At 40.7% G+C, this 16,709-nt stretch overlaps 1 long non-coding RNA gene across 1 annotated transcript; it reads left to right on the forward strand.

The window, feature by feature from the left end:
* The first annotated feature begins 85 nt into the window (after nucleotides 1-85).
* Nucleotides 86-15,569, forward strand: LOC135933146 (uncharacterized). The gene is made up of 5 exons (XR_010573684.1): nucleotides 86-301; nucleotides 5,102-5,192; nucleotides 10,536-10,586; nucleotides 11,902-14,477; nucleotides 15,555-15,569. It is a non-coding gene; the product is annotated as an uncharacterized LOC135933146 (long non-coding RNA).
* Nucleotides 15,570-16,709: the final 1,140 nt, after the last annotated feature.

Raw genomic sequence — 16,709 nt, forward strand, 5'->3', positions numbered from 1 at the left:
TAGCTTATATTTGCAGTGCAGGGCTGTTCTTCAATTCTGCAGCATATCATCTTTTCTAATCTGGGATTGACTAATCCTCCTGTGTTCCTGATCCAGGCAAGGGGAGAGACAAACACCTGGTAACTGGGAAATGGTTTTCTCAGCTGTGCTTAAGGTTTACAGAATGGGTGGAATATTTTGATCCTGCTTTCTCTGTGAATGCAGGGTGGTGGTGGACTCTTAGGACCATGTGCACCACCATCATGTTTCTCTCTACTCTGGCTTTTGTACTGCGCCAGCATTTCTTCAGCCGAAGTAAGACGTAAGTTATTAATTTTTTGTTCATCTGAGTTGATGGTTTTTGTCTTTGTTTGGAGCAGCAGTCATGCAGTACAAGTACATTAATTTTCATATAATAAATCTGCTACATCTTAAACTCATGTTTACCAGGACTAGAGATTTGACTTTGGTTTGACTACTGAAAACACGACTGAAAAAAATTAATTCTTGAAGGTGCAACAGGTGACTGAAGTATTTTGGCAATCAAACTCTGTATTTCAGGATTCATTTAATTTAATTTTTTTCAATTTAACAATGTTTTTTTTTCTACTTGTGGAGCTTAATATCACTGAATTTAAGTGGACCTGTTTATACCACTGCTGTAATCTGCAGTGTTATAATAATAGATGCTCATCATGGTCAAAGTAAGTGCTTGAATGTTTGGAAGCAATCCCCAAACATTCAATTTCAGATTTTTTATTTTTTTTTTTACTCCTGGTTCGATATGATGTCAGAGTGAGTGGATATCCCTAATTTGGTGATCTCAAGCACATGGCTTTATCTGCGAACACAACAGCTCTGCCCACCTGCTCTTCACACCTTTTTACGAGGGGAAGCCAATCAATAAGTAAGTTGCCTTTGGGGGGGACGAGCTAACGCAGCAGCAGCAAATGGAGAGTGAACTGAAGAGGTTAACCAAGGTTCAGTAGTTTATAGGATAGAAGAATCTAAACACAAAGCTCATTGTGATGCTCATTAACAGTCAAATTCATTCTGAAATGCTCCAGAAAATAATGTTTAAGTGTTTATGCAAATGTAGAATATAAGATTTTGTTCATGTATTCATTGTAGTCTTTAGTGGTATTTACACCAATTTTTTGTTGCCCTCTCACAGAGACAAAGGCATACACACATATTTGAGATGCAGTTTTAATGACTGTAAGTGCGCATTTGCTGTCACTAACAAGCTTCTTGGTTTAATCTAATAGAAATCCTGACTTCTGGTTTATTTTCAGCACTCTCTAGGAAACCATCTCTTCTAAGTAGATCTAATGGAAAAAAAGTACAAAATGTCTTTACTCTCTGACCTTGCTCAACTATACAATCATAAGCATCATGTGACTTCTATGTGATCCCATGTCTCAGAAACTTTGAGATTTGGGTAACTTTTTAAAAAGCAATGGAATATATTTTGCTTTCATCATCTGCCCTGGATGAGAAGGGGGTCTGTTTTAGGATACATTGCTACACAGTTATGTATAATGTGGTGCGACACCTCGGTTGAAGATTTATGCCTACTGCCAGAGTATGAGAAAGCAAGGACAGCAACATGAGTTCTTCTTGCCTTCAAATGTGCAGCCCCTGGGCTTGGTCTGTCTCTGTATCTTTACCTCATAATGATGTTCATCACTTACAGATGAACATAGCAATTATTTAGTGTGAACAACAGTTCAGTTTAGGACTTGTTCAGAGGTGACTATGTGCTGGAAAACAAGCAATGATTACTGTGAAATGTTGTTGACTTTCACCATTAGTCAGCTTCATAGTGGCTGTTCTTTCACTGAAGGGAATTTCTGAGAACTGGATGCTATTTTTAGCTAGAAAGAAGTAAAAGCTGACTGGAAATACCAAAATTATGGTAAGAGCTGCGTTTGCACCAAAAGACTACAATTGCAAAGATAATCTTTCAAAATAAACCAAAATAATGCCAATGCCAAAATAAACACTTTATTAATATGTGGCAGACTTTTTCCTTCCCAGTTATTACATAATTATCTTTTTGTCTCCTCTCCCTCATAGTTGGCTTTAAATGTTTGATGTTCTTTAATTCATCCATAATTCAGTAACACATTATGTATAGATTCAGGATCTATACATGATAGTTGTTTTTAAAACTCTATATTAATGTATCTAGATCTATATATTTATTTGTCTGTATCTATATTTATCTAGACTTTCAAGTTGATCTAATTTTACTGTGCAGAATTTGCGTGTTTGGAGATGTTGGTTCGAGCATTTGAAATTACTGCCAATGAAAATTGGAAGATAAATAAAAATCTGTTTCTGCTAACTCCGCTATCATAGGCTAGCTAGCTCCAACCACAACTTTATTGACATTTGCACCATGAACATCACAGTAATATGAAGGAAGAAGGACATGTTGAGACTTTAAGCTGTGGGATGTCATTATTCTCTTCTTATTGAGACAGCATCTTCATGTCACCACAATCAATGCCAGTCTGTAGCACATGAAAAATCACCTCATTTAACATTACCAGGCATTAACCTGCCAATCAGATTCAAGTTCTGTTTACTGGAAGTACCTGAATGTCATTTGGGGTTGTTCAGGCCCGCTTTAATCACTGTGTTCTACCTTGTTTAAGAGGGTTACTACTGTGCTTCCCATCACCCTCAGTCACGTCAGATTGCTTTGCATTTCCTGAGCCTGGTTCTGCTTAACATCTCTTCCTGTTAGAAATGAGTTTTTCCTCCCCGCTGTTGTCATGTGCTTGCTCATATGGGATTGCTGGGTTTCTCTCTGTTAGATATATATTTTTTAAAGTACCTTGAGCTCCCTTTTGTTGAGGATTGGTGCTATATATATATATATTAAAACTGATCTGAAATGTGGCCTCCTGACTATTAACACCAGTCAGAGTTCTAAATACAGTCTCATAATAACGCAGATATTTTCTCAAGTATGATATCTGAATAGGAGTTTAATATGAGCCTGTTAATATATCCTGTGATGGATTTAGGCCTTTTTCTCAGGAGCACTATTTTGCTCAGTAATTGCCTCGGATTTAAACTGTCAGTTTTCTCAGTAATGCTGGCACATCCAGTAATACCCATCCTTTTGTTCTGGCGTTAAATAAATGCAGAACAAACACCCCAATTACACTGTACTCTATTCCCTGTGAGGTTAAATTGAATATGGGTTAATGGAAAAGGTTTTCTAAGTTTTGAGAGCTGATTTTTAAATGAATTGATAATTATATGAAACAAATTCACACAAGCTAAAAAATCCTATGACACAATATTAAACACACTGCCACTGAGACGTGTATCGATCCATTTTCACACAAACATACCTATATCCAGAGTTTATGCACATGTCACATTGTGCCAGTACCAAAACAAACTCCCTTTTGTAGAGTCTTTGTTTGATTTATACATTTTCACACACTTTAAAGTGAACCCATTATGCTAATTTACAACAGCATATTTTTGTTCTTGCACTCTACTAGAAAACATTTGCAATAGTTGCAGTTCAAAATTATCTATATCTTGTTTCAATGTGGTACACTTCCTTAGTTAATCAAGTGTCTTAAACAGGCTGTTTTATCCCCCTGCCCCCTTATCATAAGCCAACTTTCTTCTGATTGGCTGCACCATGCAAGCAGAAGGTTTTAACAGCAGGTGATGGAGCCTTAAGTATACTCCACTCTTGCTGACATCATACAAACACAAGAGTGGAAAACTGCTGTCAGAACGACCCAATATCATGGCAAGGCATGTTTGCATTTTACGCTTTGCCTCTCCAAAACATGAAATAGACACACATGCAGAAGTTGCTGTAACAGCAGAGAGAGATACTTTATTTCAAGCAAAAATCCCAGGAAAGTGTTTAAAAAAACATTCCAAATACAGTTACATGTTTTTAGCCACCTATCTTAATAGTTTCCAGCGATTATGGACCCTGGAATGTACTTCATACATTTTTGTGCCTTTAAATATATTATCTGCCCCTGCTGGTAATGCAACTTCTGCATTCATGTCCGTTTCATGTCTTGGAGTAGCAAAGCTTGAAATGGAAACAGTGGACCACCATGTCTAATACACATTTACTGTGATACTCAGTTGGTCAAAAACATTTTATTTGGAGCAATCTGAAGCCAGAGCTTTAGCTCATAGAGAATATTTGTACTTTCATCCACCATAGTTAATATTAGGTCACAGAAAACAAACAAAAGCATAATATGTTCACTTTGATCAGCTGTTTCTACCCAATAATCTGCAAAGAAGATTGAATCAAAGGGTTGTGAGCCTCAGCCTAAGATTGTTTCTCATAGAAGTTCGTGGTGGTTTTGGCACTTGTAGACCTGATATGTGAGAATTTGATACTGGTTAGCCTGTAAAACATCCTTTGTATGGCATATAAGCCATATTATGATTGGTTATGTTATATCGGTATAATATATTCTCTGTGCTGTTCATATCAATAGCTCCTGCTCCTGCTGCTCCTTACCCGCTCGATCCAGCAGCATCATCACCCAAACCATATACAATGTTTTGGTGGTGTGAGCACATCTGAAGCAGCCTGTTTCCTTCTGTGTGAGGAAAGGGGGGAAAAAAAGTCCGATCTATGTTTTCTAAAACAATCCAAAGTTAGTTGTGAAAATTTCCTATGAAGATCCTAATAGCTGTTTTCCAAGTGTAATGCACTGATTTTGTCCTCGAAGGGATTGAACAGTCATCATTAGCGTGTTGAGCGTGGTCTCTGAGCAATTCCTTCAGTTAACAACGCGTCTTTAAAAACTGCAGCAAAACCATGGTTGTTGTTCCAGAAACTTATTGTGCAGAGAAAATTACATCAAAACGGGAACATTTCACTTCCCATTTAGGTTCGCATCATAAAAGATCCTTCTCATTATAAGAAAACAAACAAGTGCAAGCTGACCAGCAAAACAGAACTTTTTTTCTTCTTCCCAGAATGCTGATCTTATACCTCCATTATCTCATCACTTATCACCTTCACAAGTACTTTTTTCATTGCCGTATCCTCTCTCTGACCCCCCCTGTGCCCCACTCTCCTACTCCCCCACTCCCTCCTCCTTCACAGCTTTCCAAAAGGCTCGCGGGAGAAGGAGTCACCATCGGTGGAGAGCAAAGACACTGACAAGTGACACTCACTTAATGGACATCCAACGCAGGTAAGCATTAATGGATTTTGGTGCCACAGATCATTTCCATTAAATAATCACAGATAAAAGCTTCTGTTGTGGCATTTATCGGTGAACCCTTTTTTAAAACAACTTTTTGATGTAAGAAGCACAACTTCTTTTCAGAAAGTGCTGTTTTCCTGTTTTGTTTTGTTTTTCTCTCTGATTCACCTGCACCAGTAGTCTTAGTTTGCTCATATAGTTTTTACTACTTTTGATATCGTTCCTGGGCAGCACGGTGATGAAGTGGTCAACACTGTTGCCTCATAGCAAGAAGGTCCTGGATTCATATCATCTATCTGGCTGGGGGCTTTCTGTGTGGAGTTTGCATGTTCTCCCCATGTCTGCATGATTTCTCTATGGGTACTTCAGCTTCCTCTCACAATTTAAAGACATCTAATTAGTGAGTTAAGGCTGAATGGTGATTCTAAATTGGTTAAAGGTGAGAATGGTTGCCTTTCCCTCTGTGTTAGCCTCTCACCCTGTGGCAGCTGGGATGGGTTCCAGTCCCACCGCGACCCTGATAAGGATAAATGGAAGACTGTTTGTTTTAATTCATGGAAAAATATCTTTTTCAGAAGGGAAAGCCATCCAGCTGAAACAGATGATACACTCACTTTGACTTCCCAGATTCATCTATATTTGAAGTCGTGTTTTTAATACTGCACATGGACATGGTTTGAAAATTTTAAGTCTTTATTTCAGCCACCAGTTCATATTCATATTCATATTCCCGTCAAAAATATTTTGAGGAACATCCAGCTCCTATATTCAGTGAAGGCCAAGCCCCTGTTTGTTTAAATGTGTTTTATTTGTCCACAGCTTCCAGCATGAATAGTTTGAATGTTCAGACTCAATAGGAGCGTGCTGGAAAGGTGAGACCTGCATTATTCTGCAAAACCCTCATACCGCACCCCAGCCTCCTCTAATGATCACAGCCCAAAGCCAGCTGAAGCATCTTCCATTATTTAGAAATGCTGCACTGAAAGGCAAACAATCATTAAAAGATGTGCATTCTCTCAGCTTTTGTTGGACTGATAATGGGACTGTAACAACCCAGCACTGTCTATACTGCGACCTTATAACGTCCAAAAACAATGACTACCACCCACAGTTTGGCTCTGCGTTAACAGAGATCAGTTTCCAGACTCGTGTTACACTTTGTGAAAACTGTGTTGGCCCTTTGAGGAGCTGGTTGTGGTCAGTGCTGCGACCCAGCACACTGCGTGGAGGCGACATCATGGCTAAGAGAGGAGACAGCAGGGCAGCCGATGCATTGTTGCCAGGGCACTGGAGGGATCTGAGAGAGTGGAGCATAGAGAAGAGACAAAGCCACAGAGTAAGACTGTTTTTCCACAAGCTGTCCTGAACATGTTGTAGTCTTGTTTTCTAGGTACAGAACAAACTGAGAGCATCTGCACATTGCTGACTACTGCCAGCACAGTCAATACTAAGTAATTTAGACAGCATGCTATCTATTTTGGTCAATTCAATAACACACTGATCATCGATCAGAAGATCAGTCAGTGTCACTGCTTCTTTATTATCTCTGCAAATTATATGAATAATTTGCATATGACTTCTCTCGTGCTGCTTCTTTCAAGGATACAGCAGTTAATGAATTTAAGGCTCATCATCACAAGTACTAATGCATTGAGCTCGTTAGTGTTTGTCAGATTGAACTGACTAAGCTGTCCATTACAAACCATCATGAGACAGGTTAGTTTTACTAATATTTTTTACATTACCAATACTTTTTACATTATACATGCTTCCCTTAGGCAATATTATTAGAAAACACTGTATACATTTTTATTGCTATGCAGATAATACCCAGCGTTATTTAACCTAGAGCGTTAGTTAACCTAGAGGAATGTCTTAAAGAAATAAAGGCCTGGATGACTTCTAATTTCTAAATTTAGTTAAAATTTAGGTACGCAGTTTGTAGAAACTTGTGTATAACCAGATGCTTATGTTATATGTCATTACCATGGCCTCCGGTGAGGAATCTTGTAGTCATTTGTGATCAGGATATGTCCTTCAATGTGCACATTAAACAAATAAGGAGAACTGCCTTCATTCATCTGCTCTGTACCATTAAAATGGGAAACATCCTGTCTCAGACTAATGCTAAAAAGCTAGTTCATGCATTTATTACTTCCCGGACGATTGTAATTCATTTTTGTCATGTTGTTCTAAAAAGTTCATTAAAAAGCTTTCAGCAGATCCAAAATGCCTCGAGTACTGACAAGGACTGGAAAGAAAGAGCATATTTCTTCCATAGAGGCTTCTCTTCATTTACTACCTGTTAAATCTACAATTTTATTTTAATTTTATTTTAAATCTTAAAAAATCTGGCTCTGTCATAACTAAAGATCTTATAATACCTTATTATTCTACTTTATTCTCAGCCTGCAGAAGGTTTCTTCCTGTTAGAGTTTTTTCTTCCTGCTGTTGGCTAGTGCTTGCTCATAGGAGGGTGTTTGATTGTTGGATTTTATTTTTAATATTGAAGGGTCTTTATCTTGCAATATAAAGCACTTTGAGTCAACTGTTGCTGTGAATTAGCACTTTATGAATATAATTGAGAAAAATTTGATCTTACTGATGATGTCTTGTTGCAGTAGTAATTCTGGTTTGTTACAACAGGAACTGCAGGTTCAGACATTCAGTTTGAGTGCTTGACTGACGAGAAAATGGCTGAATGCTCCAAATCAAAATATTGTAGTTCTGTGGATAGCAAACCCACCTAAACGAGTGAAGGAGAGCTGGATAGTTTGGATGTATCCATAGATTAGCAAAATGTTATGCCATATCTGAAAAATAACTCATAACAAAAACTGTTTCTCAGAATAAACTACTCTCTCATTTTCATCCTGGTAGTTTCCATCATTTATATTCCTTAAAATCTGCAAAGCTTGTGACTTTTTGGTAACTTGTTACTGTCCTTGATGAGTAAGGCATTACACAGGCCAACCTACTTGCTATAATTTTTTTTTTTAAAGCCTTCCCTTCATATACATTGGGTAAAAGCCAGACTTCAGAAATGTTTGTTTTCTACAGAACCAGTAAAAATGTGGGACTCAAGATGTGGGAGAAAAGCGAGTCTTTCAACACATATTCGTTCACTTGGTGATGGAGAATGGTGTCAAATATATCAGTACAAACCTGCCATAGGTGTTTAACTGGTGACATTTAAGGCCATAGCATATAATTCTCATCTTTTTCATACTCATCTATTCGTTCAGCTGGCCCATGTGCCCTTTTGGCATTGTTAGATTTAAAGACATCACTTCAAATAGGATAAAAATGTTTCACCATAGGTGTATACTCAGAATAACTGTGTACTGTTTTTCACGGACCCTCCAAAAGCATAAAATGGACACAAAACATGTCCAACAAATACCCTAAAAGGAGCCACCAGATCACCTGACAGCAGGAGTCAAGTGCTCAAGATTGTCCTTTAAATGATGTCTTGTCTATACATGCTTATATATATGTTTACCAATACAGGTTAAAAACTGCCTTACAATCAGGCAAGTTCTTAAACCCCACCTACATTTTTTGTGTTTTTTGACTGAGCTGATATTAAAAAATGTCATAGAAATATGTACCAATTAAAGTATTAATTAGTTTGGTTAATGAAGCTGTGAACACAAGTAAATTACCTCACAGTGACCATGAAGCAGAACTGCACCATGCTGTGCTCACAGCAAATATTAAGAAAGACGAGGACGAATCAGCCCATCGGCACAGATCTGTCTCCAGCTGTGTGTGAACTTTTAATTTAAGTGGAAATTAAATACCTTAACCCCTTCCACCCGGGAGGCTGTGTCAATTATAAAAGCACCGTTTTTCCCAAGTTGCCATGGGCGACTCATTCACTAAACTACTACCTATGACTAAGATTCTGCTTCAACGAATTGAGTAGAGCTGCAGTGCTGACACATTGGTATTACAGACTCTAATTTATCCTTTTTATTTATAAAAGGCACTGGTCATGGCCGGTCTGAGTATTTCTGCTGGGTTTTTTGCACATATCCTTGTCTGGGGTTTGCAGAGAATGATCTGAAATCAGAAACTTTTCAGTTCTCAGGGTGAAAATACTTTGATGCCAGAAGTCAAAGGAGTAACCAGACTACTTCAAGCTAAAGACAACAGTAACTCCTTAGAATCACAGTTTGCAGAAGAGCATCTCTGAACTTGCACAGCCTCACTAAAACTGGAACACTGTTAAAATGTTGGCTGGTCTAATGAGACTCAATTTCTGCAGCAACACTCAAATCGTAGGGTCAGAATTTGCCTTCAACAACATGAAAGCAGCGATCCATCCTGCCCTGTGTCAAAAGTTTAGGCTGGTGGTGTAATGTTTTGTGACACACTTTGGGCCTCTTTGCACCAACTGGACATAAGTTATGCCTGAGTGTTGTTGATGAGCAGGTCCATCACTTTATTACCACAGTGTACCCATCTTCTGAGTGCTGCTTCCAGCAGGACAACATATCAAATCATGAAGCTCAAATCCTCTCAAACTGGTTTCTTGAACATCACAATGAGCTTACTGCAGCACAGCACCTTTGGGATGTGGTGAAACAGGAGTTTCACATCATGGATGTGCAGCCAACAAATCTGCAATGATTGTGTGATGTTGTCACGTCAACATGGACCAAAAACCCTGAATATTTCCAGCATCTTGTTGAATGTATGCCACAAAGAATTAACACACCTCTGAAGGAAACAAAACGGGGTCCAGTCTGGTGTTATATATACTGTATAATAGAATAGTAATGATGCATAAATCAGACTTTCTTCCTGATGACCAACTAAAACAACAATTACTCTAAAAAAATAACTAATGAGTAACTTTGTGTCCCTTGTTGTAAAGGTTTACTCCAAATCAATGAGACAAGAGACAAAACCAGAAAACGAATATATGTATTTGCTGAAAAACTGTGCCCACGCTGGACCTCCTCACACACTTAACATGACCTTGAGACAAATGTAGAGCATCTTCAAACAGAAAACATGTCCTGTAAAGCGAGGTATGTTGTTTAAATTGGTTACACTGAAGGCTGCCCTTTCCATCTAAACTTAAGCAGACCACCTGTGTGTGTTAGAGGTGCAGTAAGGTTGGCCGCCTCCCGGAGCCTCTTTAATATTTTATCAACCAAAATGTGAAACCTCTCTGTATGCTCAGAACTGTGTCTGCTGTGATCAAAAGGTGCATGAGCCAATTTCATTTGCAACATCTTTCTTTAAATGATGAAATACTTCATTTTGTTGCTTTCCCTGTGTCCCCTTTGACAACCCGCACCCACCTCCTGCTCCACACAGAGCTGGGTTTTAGATGTGGAAGCCGTGCTCAGGTCCATGGAAAGACAGCTGGTAAGTTGATCCAAGTCTGTCTTCATAAACATTAATAGATATTAATATATAATAAAACTAAATCAAGCTGTTAAACTCCTAAAAATGTTTAGTTCAGGGCATCGTCTGAAGTTTTCCTTTCTTGCACGCTTTTCTCACTTTTGGTTCAAACGTCTCCGTGTGAAGTTTTGTGTTTGTTTGTTTGTTAGCTAAACTGGTTGGTGGGTGTGGATATAATTGTGTATGGATGGTAATAAACTCCAGAAAATGTAGGTGGAATTGGGTCAGGAGAAACTGCCCTGCAGCAGGAGGCAGTTTACATCAGTTATATTCTGACTGCTGCCTCTCACTACAGTGTGTGGCTTATGTGCATCGAGTGTGCGTTCAGGCATCACGCAGGTTAGAGGCCGTTTAATGACCAATCTATTCCAGCTGCAGCGCCTATTTGTATTCCCACAGCATATCCGTTGAGGCTGCAGTGCCGGTCGCGGTCACGGATGCATAAGAGAAGCAGTCTGAGCGAAACCAAGCCTGAAAACGTCCTTTAAACCGTAAATGGACTGAGTCTGAGAATCTAATTGGATATTTAGATCTGGATTTATTTGTGATATTTTCTTGAAAACTTCAAGACAACATCTCCCAGCATTACAAATTCAGTTTCACATGTCTTTGTGAAAGGGGGCAGAACGGCGCAGTGGTTAGTGCTGTCACTCTGCAGCAAGATGGTTCCTGCTTTGAACCTCCTGGTCAGATAGATGGAGACTCCAAATACATGTCCAAGGACGTGTTTGTTAGGTTAGCTACTTTATTAAAAGTTGGCCTTAGGTATGGATGTTAGCAGCTGATATGCTGCTGAGTGTATCCCAAACCCCTAATATTACCATATATCTTGTGAGAAAAAGGATGGATCAGTGATAATAGAACTTGCTCTTATGTAGCGCTGTTCTACCTTACTGGATGTGGGGTATGTTTAACATTTACATTTGAATGACAAGAAACTCAGGATTCTTGCCCAAGGGTACTTTGGCAAGTAGACTCATGGATTAAATCACCAAGATGACCTGTTCAACCTCCTGAATCACAGCCAATATTTGGATCCAGATTCCAGTTGACTTTATCACTTTGAAGTTGGGCAAACCTTCAGCTCTGGTAAATTTTCCATCCAAAGTCCAAAACTTTGAGTAACCTGCTAACAAACTGAACCTGTCAAACAGTCTCCTCAGCAGAAGTAACGACTGTGTATTTTTAGATGTGTTTAAATGTTTTGTTTTTTCAAATTTATACCCTAATGTTGGCAGTGAAGCATCAAACTAAAGTTTCTTCTTTTTTCCCTCAGAATTCTCTTCTGGAGAAATGTCCTCATTCGAAATGTGGAAACAGCCCAGTGGGTCCTCCATCTCCTTTAAGCCACAGCAGGTCTCGCTCCAGTCAACAAGCTGATCCGTAAAGTCAACTTTAGATGCTTTTCAACTTTCTGACAGCAAAACGAATCCCATATTTTTGCCCCAAACAGTCACTTGGAGTAGACAGACTTTGAGCACCTCTTGTTGACGGTTTTCCTTTATTCCAGCGACAAAGAGCCCACAGAAGTGTACGCTCTGTGCCACGAGCACCAAACCTGATATGATTGGCAGCATTGTTTGAGGTTTTTTTGGCTTGCTAAAATCCCTTGTGCAATAATCTCTCCTTAAGTAGTTGTTTGACATTACAGGGAGGAAAGCAATTTCACACCCGGTTGTATCATTACTCAACTGTTCCATAAGCGATGAAAACCTGACGGTCTCTGGAATGACTGAAAAACTTTCTGTCATTACCGAGCTGCCAGACCAGAAATAAACAAGTGTTTTCTGTGATGTACATGCACTGCCTGCTGCATCTTTATTTGAAGGGAAATCCACACCCACACTCCCAGCAGCACAAAAAATTAAAGCTCCCTGGCTTATTCGTTTCTATAATTGAGCCTTTTGCTCTGCACGTGGATTCACAAGCATGTTGAATTACGACTAAATCATATAGCGTGACAATGGGGCCCCTATGCACAGGATCTTAGCAATTAATACTGTTTTTCATCTTTTTATGGGCTGCATCATTTCCCTTGCCGACAAATGAGATCTTGTTATTTCCTGCCTGATTACATAAGTGATTGGATCCTTATTGATATTAAGGTTGTGCGCTGCCCCAGAGATACCAGTGTGCATTTAATGATACGTTCCAGTGGGAGCGACAGACCGCTAAGTTATTTTCGAAAAGGGACCAAAACCGCCTCTGTGGCGGGAATATGGCCGACTGTTATGCATCTACTCTATTAAGAACTCTATTATTGTGAATATCCCTGTTTGTCACTCTGACAACTGTGTACAACAAATCCCTCCGGCTGAAGTACTCCACTGGCAGAAGCCCGGGGAACTAATGAGCCTAATATGTCCCCAGGAACATCGCCTCTGCCAAGTGTGCACTCTAAATCCTCCTGTGTAATCAAGGCGGTGCAGGACATAGATATCTGCAGATAGTGGCAGTAGTACTTCCATATCTCACTGTTGTCTCCTGCCCTGATGAGTCTGTCTGACTCAAATTACTAGGTGAAAGCGGGGCTTTTGTGCACCCGGTAACGTGGAGTAGCTTGGGTAATGACTATGGTCTTCCTGAACACTCTGGTAGACCATGGGAGTTAATCTAATGAAGGGGAGAGAGCCATGGTTCATAATTGCCTGAGAGAGAAGCTGGAAGAAAGGTACACATGGAGACTCAAACCTGTTTTTCCTGCGCGCTCCAAACTCAGACACTGCTGCAAAAGCAGGAGAGGAATCAAAGAAAAGAGATGCTTATGATAGTCGTGCATGTTAAGGACACAGAGCATTTAAACATCAGACCTGTTCAGAGTCTTTCTGCACTGATAATGTTTTAAGTGTTAAGATTTTAGCTGATTTTGAAACGGGATGTTACAGCCTGCTGCTGCAGACTCTTGGAGTTTGAGGTGAGGACCCAAACGCAGACAAAACGAGGTGTGGAAACAAACTTAAATTTGTAAGCCTTTTATTTAGGTTTTACACAAAGACACAAAATGTAACATAAACTGGAGAAACAAGGAGAGGTGCGCAGACAACCTGATGATGAAGACAGGGAAACTCACACAATAAATGCACATGAGGGTGACGAGGGAAGTGGAAACACACGAGGAACGCAGCTGGGATGAATAGGCCTAATGACACAAGAGGAAGCAAAACTGAACACACTGAAGATGAGAGACCGTCAAAATAAAACAGGAAATGGGCAGCGAAGACACACAGACTTGACACTGGGACCGGGAAAGAACAGGAGAACATGGAAAGAGAAGGAGACGAAACACAAAGATATGACTGGAACTCGGGGAGCAAGGGACACGGAGGCGAGGAAGGGAGTGAGAGGGCGTGCAAGGGATAAAGAATGAGAGGGAGATGAAGGGCTGGGGAGACATGGCATGAAACATGGGAACAGAAAAGGGAGCGGAGACACGGAGGGAGACACAAACATAACTTAACGAACATATACATGAACATCAACAAGAAAACATGGATCATAATTCTAACTAAACTTACAACCTAATCAGGTCTAAACTCTATACTAACTGTAAACAGTAAAACTTAAACATTTCCCCCAAATAGCAAAAAGGGATCAAAAATACAAAAGACACTCAAAATGCTGAGCCAACGACCCAGCACGCTGACACCGGAGAGGTTATAAAGACTGATGGTTGTGTTTTGTATTCACGTCAGTTGTCCTGTTTCACTAATTTGTGCCTCCTCCTGTGTGTGACCTGGAAATCAATCTCAGTACACCATGTTGTTAGACATGTCTCAGCTCCTGAAAATACATCTGCAGGGCAGAGCGGAGCGGCGGCTTCGCTAGAAGAGCGATAACGGAGGATACACACATGTATCCTTTTACAGAAGGATTTTCTGTCGATTACTGTTTCTATGTATTTTTAATTTAATTAAAATTGTCTATAAATATAAAAAAGACATTCAGAGGTTGACTTACTGGTGTGTTTCGGATCATTGTCCTGGCACATAACCTGACTGAGCTTGAACTTCAGGGCATGAGCTGATGGAGAGACGTCCTCCTTCAGGTCTTTCTGGTAGAGAGAATTGATGTTTCCATCAGTTACAGTAAGTCGTCCTGAAGCAGCAAAGCAACCCCAGACCATCACATTACCACCATGTTTGACTGTTGGTCTTTGTTTCTTGTTTTTTAATGAAATGCTGTGTTAATTTATAACACATGTAACAACACTCAAAACATCCAAAAAAGTTCATCCTTTGTCTCATCAGTCCACTGAATATTTTCTGAAAAATCTTGAGGATCATCAAGACTTTCAAGATGTTCTTATCTTTCTCTTTTTTTTTTTCTTTTTTTTTTTAAACCTGTCCCGTTTGGTTCTTTTGCCATCAGAATTATTGTCTAAAGGCGAAGAAAGATGCCCAACGGATTTACTTTACCAAATGGACCATCCCAGCCTTGCCGTAATGGTCCATTTGATTTACCTTTTATTGTTTATTTTATTTTATTTTATTTTATTTTTTTTACTTGCTAGATACGGGACAGGGGAAAAGAAAAGGGAGAAAGAAAGAGGGGGGAAAAAACAAAACAAAACAAAAAAAAACAGCGGAGAAGAGGGACGGGGATAAAGGGCAAAAAACAAAAACCAACAAAATAAGCAGACAAAAAATACATATATCGATCACCTGGATCACCTGTTGAGAAAGAAAAAAGAAAACAAGCAGAAGAAAACGAGAGTAATAGAATAAACAACATCACAATGATATATGGGAATATAACACTAAATACTTAATATTAAACATTATTGTGCAGCACGTAAGATCGACAGCGCACAGTGTGCTTTGAGGTAGGAGCCAAAAAGGGTGTAGTTTGTGTGTGTGATCACCTGTGTGTACACCTGTGAGCATGAGCGCGCTTGTATTTAAAAGGTTCCTTAATGTAATGATCTGCTAGAGGGTGTGGGGGGCCACAGTCCCATCCTCCAGGGCATGAAGCAGGTATGGAGGAGATCAAAACTCCAGACATCCAGAGGCCCCCAGAACACAAGAGACCAAGGAAGACCAACAGAGGGGCAGCCGCGCCACTGTCCCAGAAAGAGCTGAGGAGAGTCCCAGATGAGGGATCACTCAGCAGCCGCGGAGCAGAAGCCAGGGGGGGTTGCAGTGACGTGCCCGTGAGCTCCGCCGGCAGCCAGCTGTGCCTGAGTGACCGAGCCCCAGGCCGAGAGGCCGAGGGCACCCCATCCCCGAAGTGGCCCGAGCGAGCCCCAGGTTCCAGGCCCCGATAAGCAGCCACCAAGGAGTGAGCCGGTGTGTACCCGGATGCCCACCCCCGGACACAAAGAACCACCAACGCATCGATGTCTGAGGGCGTCTGCCACCGGCAGGGGAAGTGGTGGGGGGAGATAGGCCTCCAAACCTTGGAGGGCCTGAGATGTCCCCAGAGAGGTGGCGTCTGATACCCAACCTGACATATAGACACAGACATACAGGCACACTCAAATACAAACATCCATTCCCACCCTCATGCTCTCATAGGCAATTACTCCACACTCAACCAACGTGGAGACAGACATAAAGAGACGCTGTACACACAATCACACTCCCCAAGCGTACTCTAAGAACCGGGTCTAGGTACCCTTGCCCCTGGAGGGGGAAACTGCACCCAGACCCAGGTGGTGTTACCCTTTTCCCTGCAGTGGGGAGAAGCAGACTGCCCCGACTCCGCAGCAGCAGGGAGGCCCCACACACCAGACCCCAGTCGGACGGCCAACTCCTCCTCCTAGCCCCCCCGCTCCAGCAGGCCGCAGAGACCGGGGGTGTGAGAAGACTCCAAACCTCCCTCTACCCACTCATATGTAGTGTTGATGTATATGTGTTCTAAGGTGCAATTAAAACCCAGGAGGGCATGGAGCTACCTGCCAGAGAGCAGCAGGTAAGCGCATAGCCCCTCCTGATAGCCCTCAATGTCTACGTGTATTTAAAATTGAGAGGTGGGCAACGACGCCAGGGGTGAGGTGTACACCCTGATGGTAATTTGGAGTCCGTGTTGTGAGCCCACCCCCAAGATCCTATATGTATGTGTTATGAGAGTGTGAGTAATGTGAAT

The sequence above is a fragment of the Pelmatolapia mariae genome, linkage group LG6 (assembly GCF_036321145.2).
Source record: "Pelmatolapia mariae isolate MD_Pm_ZW linkage group LG6, Pm_UMD_F_2, whole genome shotgun sequence".
NCBI lineage: Eukaryota > Metazoa > Chordata > Actinopteri > Cichliformes > Cichlidae > Pelmatolapia > Pelmatolapia mariae.